This window comes from Phyllobates terribilis, unplaced genomic scaffold, assembly GCF_046119375.1.
Source record: "Phyllobates terribilis strain yellow unplaced genomic scaffold, ASM4611937v1 Scaffold_175__1_contigs__length_3988992, whole genome shotgun sequence".
In the NCBI taxonomy this organism is placed as follows: Eukaryota; Metazoa; Chordata; class Amphibia; order Anura; family Dendrobatidae; genus Phyllobates; species Phyllobates terribilis.
This window is the reverse complement of record NW_027362935.1, coordinates 3,828,602-3,842,026: the sequence shown is the minus strand read 5'-3', so window position 1 is coordinate 3,842,026 and position 13,425 is coordinate 3,828,602. Positions and strand designations below refer to the sequence as shown.

The 13,425-nt window shown below is 45.4% G+C and overlaps 1 long non-coding RNA gene across 1 annotated transcript; it reads right to left on the bottom strand.

Moving 5' to 3' along the window:
• Positions 1-9,629: 9,629 nt before the first annotated feature.
• Positions 9,630-10,316, bottom strand: LOC141212410 (uncharacterized). Its single transcript, XR_012282171.1, has 3 exons — positions 10,197-10,316; positions 9,792-9,853; positions 9,630-9,711 (listed from the first exon to the last, which is right to left on the bottom strand). It is a non-coding gene; the product is annotated as an uncharacterized lncRNA (long non-coding RNA).
• Between the last annotated feature and the right edge of the window lie 3,109 nt (positions 10,317-13,425).

Sequence of the window (13,425 nt, the reverse complement as noted above, 5' to 3'; positions counted from 1 at the left end):
TTGAGAGCAGCATGATGTAGAGACAAAGACCCTGATTCTAGGGACGTCTCACTTACAGGGCTGCTGGTTGTAGTTTTGATAAAAATCACACTTTTATTAGCAGAAGATTATCACTAGAGGACTAGTAAACCTGCAGCCAGGTAGTCCAACCACGCCCCCCACCACTGATTGGCAGTTTAAATACAGTGTACACAGAAAGCTGCCAATCAGAGGTGTGGGTGGGGTTATTATACAGAGCTCAGCATTCAGAGATCTGCATGAGAAAAAAAAAACTGCAATTTTATCAAAATAACACCAAGCAGCCCAGTAAGTGATACATCGTTGGAATCAGGGCCTCGGATTATGGTGCTCTCAAATGGGATAGCAAAAACCTGCTGACATATTCCATTTAAAGGGGCAGCTGCTACTAAATCCAGACATGGTGCAAAATTTAAATTCTGCTGCAGATTTACTGCTGTAGATTTTTAATTCCTAAAAATCCCTGTAGATTCAGAGGATCTCAACCTTTTCAATGCAAATTATTTTCAAGACTTATTCACAGATATTATGAAATATTACAGTAGAAATAAAAAAAAAAAAGCACAATACCTAAACCCCTTCCTTGGGAAAAATATACGGCAAGTATAAGAAAGACAAAAATTTATTCTGGAGTCATATTGAAGTGTAAATAGACTTGTAACCATACAATGTAAACAGCAGCGAATGTAAGTAGGATCCACTGGATCTATATAAGAGGAACGTTTTCCAAAGCTGATCTTCTGAGCCCACCGCTATGCTGGCTGGACCGGCATTGTGATAGTCAGCACCTGGAATATACACGTTTTACTGCAGCTCATAGAACCAAATGATAAGACGCAGAGCAGTGCGAGGCTTGTGACTCGCTATACACAAAATATACGACATGTTTGATGAATGGCATAAAGGAAAGCCGATGCATTCAGATGTCTCTGGGCAACTATATGTTGTGATAGATAAGTTCCTGTCAGGGTGAGGGGCAGCATCCTATCTGCTCACTCATCATGACAGGTTTACAACATGTTGACTCATGGACGTGATCAGTCAGTCAATCAATGACAGATGCACGTTCTTGATTCCGACAGGTAGGTCAGAGAAGTCCGTCTCAAACAGTTTACCTTCACCCATCTAGGATGGATGGCTGCTGACATCGTTGGCCATTATGTCCATACACAATTATTATCCCCTAATTGTGATGTACAGTACAAATTTATATTGTGGTACCGTGTTAGCCAGAAAATTTGATGGAAATACTTTTATGCCCAAAAAAGGCAAAAGTATTCTCGGAGTGATACCTTTATTGGCTAACCAGAAAAAAAAATATATATATGCAAACTTACAGAGCACACAGGCTCCTTCTTCAGGCAGGATTACAAATGTTAAGAATTCATTTGTAATATTGCCTGAAGAACGAGCCTCTGTGCTCTGAAAGCTTGCATATATATTTTTTTTTCTGGTTAGCCAATAAAGGTATCACTCCGAGAATACTTTTGCCATTTTTGGGCATAAAAGTATTCACATAGAATTATCCACTAATTAAAACAATTTATTTTTGCTAAATAAATGTATACATTTTTTTAAATTTTATTTTATAAATTTTCTCAGAGAACCTCTTTAAGAAGGAGATTTCAGAATGGGCTATAAGACATGTCCAGCTTTGCTTTATTGTCTCACCTTACTGTCCTTGTTGAACTGAGCTCCACTTTGTTCTTGGATGATATTGTAAGGAATGAAGACGTCTAGATGATACAAATCGGGACGTCCGACTATTCTGTCTTCACCCAAGTCCAACACAAGAGATCTAGCAGAAGACTGTAAAGAGAAGACCAGCGTGGTAACAACGCTTATGTCGCTGAATGCTTCTGTACGGGAAAGAAAGTTGTAACCAACAAGTGCACAAAAATCTAAACTTTTATCTTGATACGTGGCCAACTAGAAGTTACTGTGTAGCTCCACACGTCTCCTACATTAAATCTGACACGTGGAGGAACTGCTCACAGAAAATGCTGAAAAATATTTTTTAGGATTCACACGGCATTAAAAGGGGTTGTCCACCACTTTAATACTAATGGAATATCCTTAGGATAGGTCATCAATATTAAAGTGCCAGACAACCCCTTTAAGTGAGGCATAATGAATGGTACCAGAATTTCACATAATGTAGCCTTCATTAGGCAGAAGGCCCACTCGGTTATATGAAGAAATCTGGGGTCCCCAAAAGCAAACCCAGTAATCACCAGATTCCCGTGTGGTGACTACTTAATCTGCTTTTTGGGAAGACCAGAACTGACCCCTATATTTAACCAAGTGGGTCCCCTTAAGCTACATTATCCTGTCTGATGAAGGCTACATTAGCTGAAACATTCTTCATCTTCATTATGCCTCATTTAACGCAATGTGAATCATGGACATGAGAAAAATCAAATTAAAAAATAAATACATTTAAAGCATTTTCTGTGCGATTCCTCCAAATGTCGCATTAATATAGAAAACATAAAGAGCGGCGTGTTCTACACTATTGCAACAAGCCTCTTTCATCATTTATATCATCATTATACCATCATGTATATGCACCAGCACCATGGAATCAATGGCACTATATAATTAAATAATAATAATAATATATACATCTTCCCACCAGCTTGTTTTCCCTCTATCTCCTCTCTGGATCTATGAAGCCAGAACTGTCAAAGAAGAGGTGATGGTGGAGATGGAGGGGAAACAAGCAGGGGGGGAGGCTTATATAAATGACTGGTCCCGCCGTGAAGCACTGGGCGTCTGTGCTTGGTTTGAACAGTCGTTCTCTGCTGACAGAGTCGTTTACAGAGATCTTCTTTCCCATTCCAACAGCTTGCAAACAACCCACCATGGTATGAAAAAAAAAATTATATCATCATCATCCAGCAAATGTGTCACAGCTGCCAGCAATTGGCTACTGTGGACACATCAAAGCTGTGATGATAAAAGTTGGCAGAGGAGGACCGGTAGCACGAGGTTGGCACAGACTTTTAATAAGGGAAGACTATTGGAAATCACATGAAATGCAAAAAGGTCACAATCCTAAACCACATCTAAGGCTCTCACCACTTTAGGTAAAGAGATTTCAGCCACCAGAAAACTTGGGTGTCCTACAGGAGGTTCCGCCACAATCATGTAATCTGGTTTCACAGGTGAACTGATAAAAAAAGGAAGGAAGCAGTATATTGCAAGGGTACACCATCAATTTATGATAAAGGGGCACTGATGCTGGTAATGAGGAACAGCCCCTTTCACAGTCATTCCCTGCACATTGGCATCATGGCCTCCACTGTGCAGCGGAACGACAGCATAGATCCAGCAAAGTGAATGGGCTTAGCTGCAGTTCTCCTGCATAGTGAATATCCGGGTAGCTGACCCACACCAGCATATTCTTTAAAAAGGGCAGCGGGGTTACTTCCAGGCTGCAGCCCCTTTATTCTTGAAGTCCAACAAGTTGGATATCCTATATCTTTTGTAAGATGGGATTCTCAAAAAAGTAAATGCATGCATTAAACCTCAAAGTAACCCAAACCTTTCAACTTCTGAGATTAGGGACTTGCTTGGAGTTAGCTGGGAGGGTCTGTAGGAAAAAAATAAAGAACATAAAGGCATAATAGTTAAAACAAAAAAAAAACAATGTCCACATTGTTCTTGCACCATAACAAGCCATTCTGCAACTTCCCCCATCTGTTGGGTATAACCCATCACCACGAGGAGCGGTGCTCCCCCATCTGTTGGATATAACCCATCACCACGAGGAGTGGCGCTCCCCCATCTGTTGGGTATAACCCATCACCATGAGGAGTGGCGCTCCCCCATCTGTTGGGTATAACATATCACCTCAAGGAGTGGCGCTCCCCCATATGTTGGGTGTAACCCATCACCACAAGGAGTGGAGCTCCCCCATCTGTTGGGTGTAACCCATCACCACGAGGAGTGGAGCTCCCCTATCTGTTGGGTGTAACCCATCACCACGAGGAGTGGCGCTCCCCCATCTGTTGGGTATAACATATCACCTCAAGGAGTGGCGCTCCCCCATATGTTGGGTGTAACCCATCACCACAAGGAGTGGATCTCCCCCATCTGTTGGGTGTAACCCATCACCACGAGGAGTGGCGCTCCCCCATCTGTTGGGTATAACCCATCACCACGAGTAGTGGCACTCCCCCATCTGTTGGGTGTAACCCATCACCACGAGGAGTGGAGCTCCCCTATCTGTTGGGTGTAACCCATCACCACGAGGAGTGGCACTGCCCCATCTGTTGGGTATAACCTATCACCAGGAGGAGTGGCGCTCCCCCATCTGTTGGGTGTAACCCATCACCACGAGGAGTGGCGCTGCCCCATCTGTTGGGTATAACCTATCACCAGGAGGAGTGGCGCTCTTCATACTTTGTGTCCCTAGGGGAAATGTGGTATTATAAGACATCCAATCAATTGAATGGCCGACCATGTACTGCATGGATGAGCGAGGAACATCAGAGAAGAAGCCGCCGATGCTCAACAGCAGCCTACTCTGTCGTCTTTTACAGACTGTATGCCATAGACTTGTACCTTAGAGTTGGGACTTACCCCATTATGTCCATTTCCTGAATCATCGGTTTTGATTTGGTTCTGATATTCTGTTCAAAAATGGATCCCAGGAACTTCCGATTTTTCAGCATTTTCCACTCTGAAGGGAAACCATAGATGATTAACAGGGTCGGACTGGAACTGAAACTCAGCCCTGGCATGTGAGAGCACGCAGGCCCGCCCGACGCGCGTTGAATGTGAAATATTTTCGAGAATGATTTGGGTATATGTCACAATAAAAATTGCTGCAAACTGCACTTTATCATCGATAGACAAAAACTGACATAATGTAAAATATAAACTTCCCTCCAGGAAAATGTTAATTTCTTTCAACTGGAGGGACGGACATATTTGTAATATAGAGCTCCAAGTTCCCAAAAACGCTATGTTTGATAGTACCAGGAAAAGCAGGAAAAGTGAATCCTTGCAGATTTGAAGCAGTTTCATGTCTATTCTTTCAGTATTTTTGCAGCGTTTCTAAAGAACGGGAAAAAAAATCTCAAAAAACGCAATTTCAAGGGGATTTTCCTGCTGAGCGACACGATTTTTGTGCAGAAATGTTCTTCCCTTTCTTTTTTGTTTATATTTTGTGTTATACACTAGTGGCCAAAATTGAGGCAACACTTTCAGTTTTTCACCATCACCAATATTTAATGGAAGTTTTCACTGACCTACTTACTTGTACACACGCCCTCTTCTGCCATATGTATTCTATGTTGGTTTATAGTGACCTGGGTGTGGGTTGTAAGACAGATATTGTGCGATTAAAATGCGGTTTTTATATTTTAAAGCCAGTTTGTCATCAGTAGGTAAGCAATTACATGTTTCCGTTCTCAAAGTGTGTAAGCAGTTTCAAGAGACTGGTTCAATAAAGAATAAACCAGGTAGAGAAAGGAAGAAGGCTACAACTCCTTAGACTGATAGAAGAATTGTTAGAATCGCCCTAAATAACAGGAAATAAACGGCTGTTAACATCAACAAGGAGCTTGTCAACACCGGAGTGACAGTGTCTGACCGGACGGTTCGACGACGACTGGTAAACGCGGGGTTAAGAGCCAGAATACCAGGTAAAAAGCCATTTTTGAATGCCTCACAGCGTCAGAAACGTCTACAGGGGCCAAAGAACATTGTAAATGGACCATTGAACAATGGAGAAATGTTATATGGAGCGATGAGACACGCATATCCATCTTTGGCAGCGACGGTGTCCGCTACGTTCGACGACGACCTGGAGAGGACTGGTTGCCAGAGGGTACAATACCCACCATGAAGCCTCCTCTGAGTGTTATGGTAGGGGGCTGCGTGTCCAGAGATGCAGGTGGTCGGCTGCAGGTAATTGAAGGAACAGTTAATGCTGAAAAGTACATCAAGGAAGTCCTTCAGCCTAAACTCATTCCTTCGGCACATGATGTATTTGGTGAAGGGACACCGTTTATTTTTCAGCAAGATGGAGCCCCATGCCATACAGCTAAAAAATGTCTCTCTTGGTTCAAGGACAAAAATGTCCAGCTATTGAATTGGCCAGGAAACAGCCCAGATCTCAATCCTATTGAGAATCTCTGGGCTCGGCTCAAAAGAGCGGTGTCAAAACAGCGGGCTTCACACAAGAAGGAACTCATTGCAGCCATCATCAAATCATGGCTTCATATCATCACACCATCTGATTTACACAAACTGGTAGATAGCATGCCAAGTAGATGCCAGGCAGTCATCAAGGCCGAGGGCTGTCCAACTGAGTATTAACATTTAGTGTTAGATATGAAAATAGGACAAATCAATGGCTTTTCTCCCACAGTCATCTGAGTGACAATAGTGTCCAATTTGTTGACAAATGAACAAATTTCCAGCTAATATTGTGTTTCTATATGAGATTTTATTTCTACTTAAAAACTTTACTGTGAAATCAAAAACATTCATGAAATTTGTATTTGTATTGGCAAAATGCTAAAAATTCATAAATCTTGGGGGTGTTGCCTCAATTTTGGCCACTAGTGTATAGAGTTCCTCAGTATATTTATATGTTGTCCCCCGTCACCTTTTTCATCTCTCCTTACAAGTATGCCTTGTATCTTAACTTAAACATGGTAGTAAGTAGCATATTAAACCCTTTTATAATGGGTAGTGTAGAATCGCTGCATATTTCAGGGTTATGCGCTCCTGAGGACTCATTAGTGCTGCCCTCCTCAGGCGAAACCTGGTTGTGATCTCGTATAATATGGGGCTAGCCGGTCTCACCTACCAGTTTGGGTCACAAACCCTTTTTCGTTTGCTTTGATGTTTTACTCATTGTTTATTACGTTTACACCCCAAATCTCTCCTAATCCTGGAGATCAAACCAATGAAAGCAATTTATGAATGATCGTAACACCTCTATAAAGGGTAATTATCATCTCCTTCATAAATATACATTTATATGTATAAATACATATGTGGTCAATGCATAGTACTGGCACATGACTTATCACTCTCCAGGACCTTACAAAGCACCAGGAACATTCATAAGAAGCGGAGGTGAAGCGATTCTGGCAAATTAATAGGAAAGGATTCTTTACAGTTAGAGCAGTCAGACTGTGGAATGCCAACCACAAGATATAGTAATGGCAGATAGTATAACAGCATTTATAGAAGGGCTGGATACTTTTTTAACAAAACATGACATTGTGGGTTATAAATAATCTAGTAATAGAAAATGTATAACTTTGGAGATAGACCTAGGACATTAAAGTTAAAACTTTTTCAACCTATGTAACTATGCAAGTATGCAGAATGCACATTAGGAAAATGCTTGAAATGCAATTCCCTATAATATTATTTTACAAGTAATTTCCTCTTAATTTTCCGCTTTATAAAGTGCTAGTTATAAGCCCAATCTATGGATCTAAAAAGTGCAAAACACTCCTGAAACACTTGTACGTATGTTCTATAATCTTTATTTCTTATGGTGCCTAAGGGAAGCCGTAATGATAAGACTCCTGCTTGGTAACAAGTGCAGTTATTTGCCTCCATAATGAAAGTGAATTACCAATGATGAAAGGGTTAATACTTGGACCCTGCATCAGTAATAGCCCTTGTAGTAACCATGACAACTATTGTGAGGGCATAAACAAGTGTCATAAAGAAGATTCCATAAAAGAATGCCGCGCTGCCATGATCAGCGCCATTACTGATGATGCGCCTGAGGACCTTGAGCTTGACCACCCCACGTAATGTGCCAATGTTGGTGTAATTTGGAGGTTCTAGCAGGGAAAGGGGTTGTCTTCTTAGACACCCCGGGGGGAAGGGAAGGTAACAGAGGGGGGGTCCCCAAAACAGGATCCCCTTCTGTTACTATGTACAAAGAGCTGCTCTTCTTTGGGAGTTCATGGATGGATCCTTGACTTTAATGGGTGATAAATTGGGAGGGGGAGGGGATACTCATCCTATTAGGGGTTATCCATAATGAGCAACCCCTGTAACCAAGTACCCAACATCTTGAGAGACGGAGCTGGATCTGTAAGGGAGAAGTGGTAGATCCACCTGGGAAATCAGACCAACTAAATTCGTTCCAGCAATAAATGTGGTGACAGATATCGCAGCCAGATCTCTCCCACATCCAGTTTATCACATTAATAGTCTATATTTGTTATGTCGTTCTCTGTAAATATGTAGAAATTCTAAAACTCCGTCATATATCGGCACTAACTCTCTAAGCCCAAGGGAAGGGCAGCCCTCCAGCCATGGTTCCCTAGAGGTTTCCTCCACAGGGGGTTTTCCTCTCCTGAGCGCTGGAGGGTGACTCTTCGTGAGTCGAGGGTTGTGCCATTTTCGGTGTCATGTAAATTTAAATAAAGTTGAGAACGTTTGACACCTAATTGCAATGATTTGTGTATTTATTTTGTATGTTTCTGATTCATTTTGTTTGGGAGTCGGGGTCCATCACACATCACTGAGTCATACATCTGGACATCTGTCGCCAGAAGTTTTGCTCCAGGGGTTGCCCCTGCTCTGGGGAGTTTGATGGAGCAGAGAAGACAAGAATTACAGAACTCATCCTCAGAATAAGGACTTCTATTACAGTACTACAAGCAGCTTCCTCGCCTCATTCACACAGTGAGTATTTTGGGCACTAATTTACATCAGTATTTGTAAGCTGAAAACCAGAGGGGAACAAACACAGTGAAAAATAGTAACTGAAACACTTTCACCTCTTCTGTTTTGGATCCACTCCTGGCGTCTGCTAACAAATACTGATGCAAAATATCGCCATGGAAGTTCCCTAAATTCTTACTGACTGATTTGACTGTTTGAGTAGCAGTCAAGCAACAGAGGTTGCAAGCGTTAAAGGAGTTTTCTGGTATCAAAAACCCCTGTCCCCCTTGCCATTTTTCTCTATCCTGAACCTGTGCTTCCTGCCCTGATCTCAGACTGTCTGACCTAGTCCTTGTCTTCGCTCTCCTGAGTCTGGTACTCTGGTACCTCCGGAATGCTGCTGCAGTCCCGGGAACTGCACTGAAGTGGTACCTGGTGTCTACCGGCGGCCCAGTCTATCCTCACCACCAGAGGTTCTAGTGGAGACCAGTAGACGCCTAGTCACAACCCTCCCGTGGGGCAGTGGGTCCATATCCACCAGGGTTACACCCACATAGCAAATGTGGTACCAATATTCAAGAAGGGGATAACATCTGAGCCTGGAATTTATAGGTCGGTAAGTTTAACTTGTACTGTGGGCAACAACTTTGAGGGTTTTCTAAGAGATACTAACCTGGAGCACCCCAATAAGAATAACCTAAACATATGATTATGAGGGATCTGTCCTGCAAACTAATCTGAAAAGATTCTATGGGGAGGTAAGTTCAGGTTGGACCAGGGAAACTTAGTGGATGTTGTCTATCTGGACTTTTCAAAGGCATTTGATACGGTGCCATACAACAGGCTGGTACATAAAAATGTTCAATATATTATATGGTAAACTTGCTCCACGAAAGAACAAGTCCTTGTGTGGTCGATGGAAAAATCAAGGAAAAGATCAGTGATGCGGTCGTTACCTCTTGACAGCTCCATTTCGTACTTGTTCTCTAGTCCCTCCATGGCCACGGTGATAAAAAATTCCCTGAAAAGCTCATTATTCTAATAAAAAAATACAAAGTAAGGAGCTGACACAAAGGAGAGCAGACAGCTCGTATGTCGGAATAAGCAATTGCAGTTACCGTAATTTTCTCAAAGAAGGTGCCATTAATCACTATGTCGTACGCCGAGCAGCCGCCTCCACCTGTAGGACAAAGTGCACCAGGACTTAGATACTTTGCGGTGCCGACTCAATCCATTGACCTTAGTAGGGCTGCTATGAATAAGTGGTATAAGTTCTTAAAGGGGAATCCAAGTAGTGGACAATCCCTCTAAGTCCCAAATCTAAACCAAAAAAGTTCAAAAGTCAACAACAAGATGTCAAACTTTTGTCCGCAGACTGGAAGTGGACCTACCAGAACCTGTGGAGATGGCACCTTTGACCATTGAGGATTAGTAAGTTGTAATACTTGCTATTTTAACCCCTTTAAGGATATCTCTGGACTATCCCTTTAAAAAGAGAAGCGCTGTATTAAAAAAAAACGTACTATTATCAACTTCAACGTGGGGCTCTCCAAGGCTCATGGGGACTCGATAGCCGGAGGGATCATCAGATTCCAGGATGCTGACTAACTCCTGCTCCGTCAGGTCCGGGGCCGCTGGGATCTAGTTCGACTTGCAGATGTTAATAAAGATTTTGGTATTTTTGGATGTGCGAGTTTTAATGCTGAAACCTAACACAGAAATAAAAACAAAAAGTGAACAAAAACACAATAAAATCGGCAAAAGCCAAGCAGCATTTACATGTAATCAACTGCATAAGAAATTATGTGACCCCCCACGTTGGTTGCATCATGTGACCGTTGCAGTCAATAAGACCCCACTGCCCCACTGTGGTATCTGTCACATAATATGCACAAAGTAATCTGGATAATAATCAGAGGACGCCCATCTCACCCGGCTGGGGTCTGATCTCTGCTTTCTGGTAAGTTCGGTATTCTGCTCTCCATCTCCTGTTTGGCCTGAAATGAGGCAACAAGTGAGAATCAGTGAGTAACATGAACAGGATGGTTCTGCAAACTGATTTTTCCTGCACCAAAATAGTACAACTGTGAGGGGTCTAAAGCCAACAATACACATTAGGTAAATGTTGGAGACTGCCGCGCCCCCAGCGGCTGACGGAGGAGACATTCACCCGGTGATTGCTGGCCTCTCCAATTTATCTTTCGTACCTTCATCAGCATCTGTTCATACAGCGCTTCCTCCATGTTTGTGTTCATTTCTGCAGACAGCAGCGACTTGTCAGACGCCATTTTTTCAGTCAAAGACAGAAGCTCATGAATCTTGTTTTATAAGAGAAAACCTGAAAAATGAAAATATGTATTAATCTTCTCCACAGACAACGACAAGGGGAGAGTGCGGGAGCCTGACAGCCGACGACACGAGGGGGGGGCGCGGGAGCCCGACAGCCCACGGCACGAGGGGGTGCGGGAGCCTGGCAGCCCACGACAAGAGGGGGTGCGGGAGCCTGGCAGCCCACGACAAGAGGGGGTGCGGGAGCCTGACAGCCCACGACACGAGGGGGTGCGGGAGCCTGACAGCCCACGACACGAGGGGGTGCGGGAGCCTGACAGCCCACGACAAGACGGGGGGCGGGAGCCTGACAGCCCTCGACGCGAGGGGGTGCGGGAGCCTGGCAGCCCACGACACGAGGGGGTGCGGGAGCATGGCAGCCCACGACACGAGGGGGTGCGGGAGCCTGACAGCCCACGACACGAGGGGGTGCGGGAGCCTGACAGCCCACGACACGAGGGGGTGCGGGAGCCCGACAGCCCACGACAGGAGGGGGTGCGGGAGCCTGACAGCCCACGACACGAGGGGGTGCGGGAGCCTGGCAGCCCACGACACGAGGGGGTGCGGGACCCTGACAGGCCACGACACGAGGGGGTGCGGGAGCCTGGCAGCCCACGACACGAGGGGGTGCGGGAGCCTGACAGCCCTCGACACGAGGGGGTGCGGGAGCCTGACAGCCCACGACACGAAGGGGTGCGGGAGCCTGGCAGCCCACGACACGAGGGGGTGCGGGAGCCTGCAGCCCACGACACCAGGGGGTGCGGGAGCCTGACAGCCCACGACACGAGGGGATGCGGGAGCCTGGCAGCCCACGACACGAGGGGGTGCGGGAGCCTGGCAGCCCACGACACGAGGGGGTGCGGGAGCCTGGCAGTCCACGACACGAGGGGGTGCGGGAGCCTGACAGCCCACGACACGAGGGGGCGCGGGAGCCCGACAGCCCACGACACGAGGGGGTGCGGGAGCCAGACAGCCCACGACACGAGGGGGTGCGGGAGCCTGGCAGCCCACGACACGAGGGGGTGCGGGAGCCTGGCAGCCCACGACATGAAGGGGTGCGGGAGCCTGACAGCCCACGACACGAGGGGGTGCGAGACCCTGACAATATTGGGAGTGGGATTCTGCACACCTACAGCTAGCTACTTATTGTCCTGAATGTAGTAATCACCTTGGCGCATTCCCATCTTCTTACCTGTAGTACAGACGCCAAACACCACTACTCTGACTGCAATCACCCAGCTACAGGGTCACCACGCCCCAGCAACAAGGGAGCGTCTAGATTGGAGTTGATTTCTTGAGGGGGAGGAGTGATTTCATGGAATCATGACGTCACCGGAAGGGGCGGGGCCTTCTCAGTCCAGTGGACACTATTCCACCTGCTGCTGCAGCAGTGCGCACATTGTTCCGGGACAGGAGGACTGGTGATGAGGAGCTCGTGTTCTGCGTTGTGCTGTGAGGACTGAGGCGGGGAGAACACAATATTAATTATAATAATTTTTTTAGGCTGTGTGCCCACTATGCGTTTTTTAAGCGTTTCCGCGGTGGCAATTCCGCTGCAGAAACGCTTAAAAACGCTTGGTAGAAGGTCTGCCATGTTCCCCAATGATAACCCGCATGTGCTGTGCACATGCTGTGTAAATTTCCGCTGCGGATTATCATTGCGGAAAAATCCGCTGCACTACCAATTATTTTGCGGAAGCACGGCGCTTTCGCCGCCATTGACTTGCATTAGAACACATGGAATCCGAATCACTGCATCTGTACATGCAGAATCCATGCGCTTCAATGTGCGGATGGTACCCGGGTTTGGAGAAGAGGAGACTGTCCTCCGGACCCGGGTACCATAGAACCTGTAAAAAAAGAATAAAATAAAAAATAAATATTATACTTACCTTCTGATGGCCCCCGGTGTCTTTATCCGATGCGTCCTGGCTTGCCGGCAGCTCGCGATGGTCTGAAAAGGACCTGCCGTGACGTCATTTAGTCATGTGACGGGTCACGCGACCGCTGACGTCGGCAGGCCATCAGAATGTAATTATATATTTATTTTTTACCATTCTTTTATGGTCACACTATATAAATCCATGCCGGTTGCATGTATTTATATAGTGTGACCAAGTTGTCAAGCACTTTCCAAGTGATGCTAAAATCGCTTGGAAAGCGCTTGTCAACCCGCATGCGGAAATGCAAGTGAAGAACGCTTCACATCAGCAAGTCCCAGGCAGGAAAAAAGCATGTACAATCCGCATGCGTTTTTTCTGCCAGGTAGATGCGGAAACGCTCAAAAAAAATCCGGAGCATTTCTGCATCGTGGGCACATAGCCTTACATTAATTGTATGACTCAATATTGAGCACACGTAACCATCTATACACAGCAGGAGGCCGCGCGTGTAACGGGTCTGGGAGGCGGAACCTCTGAGCTA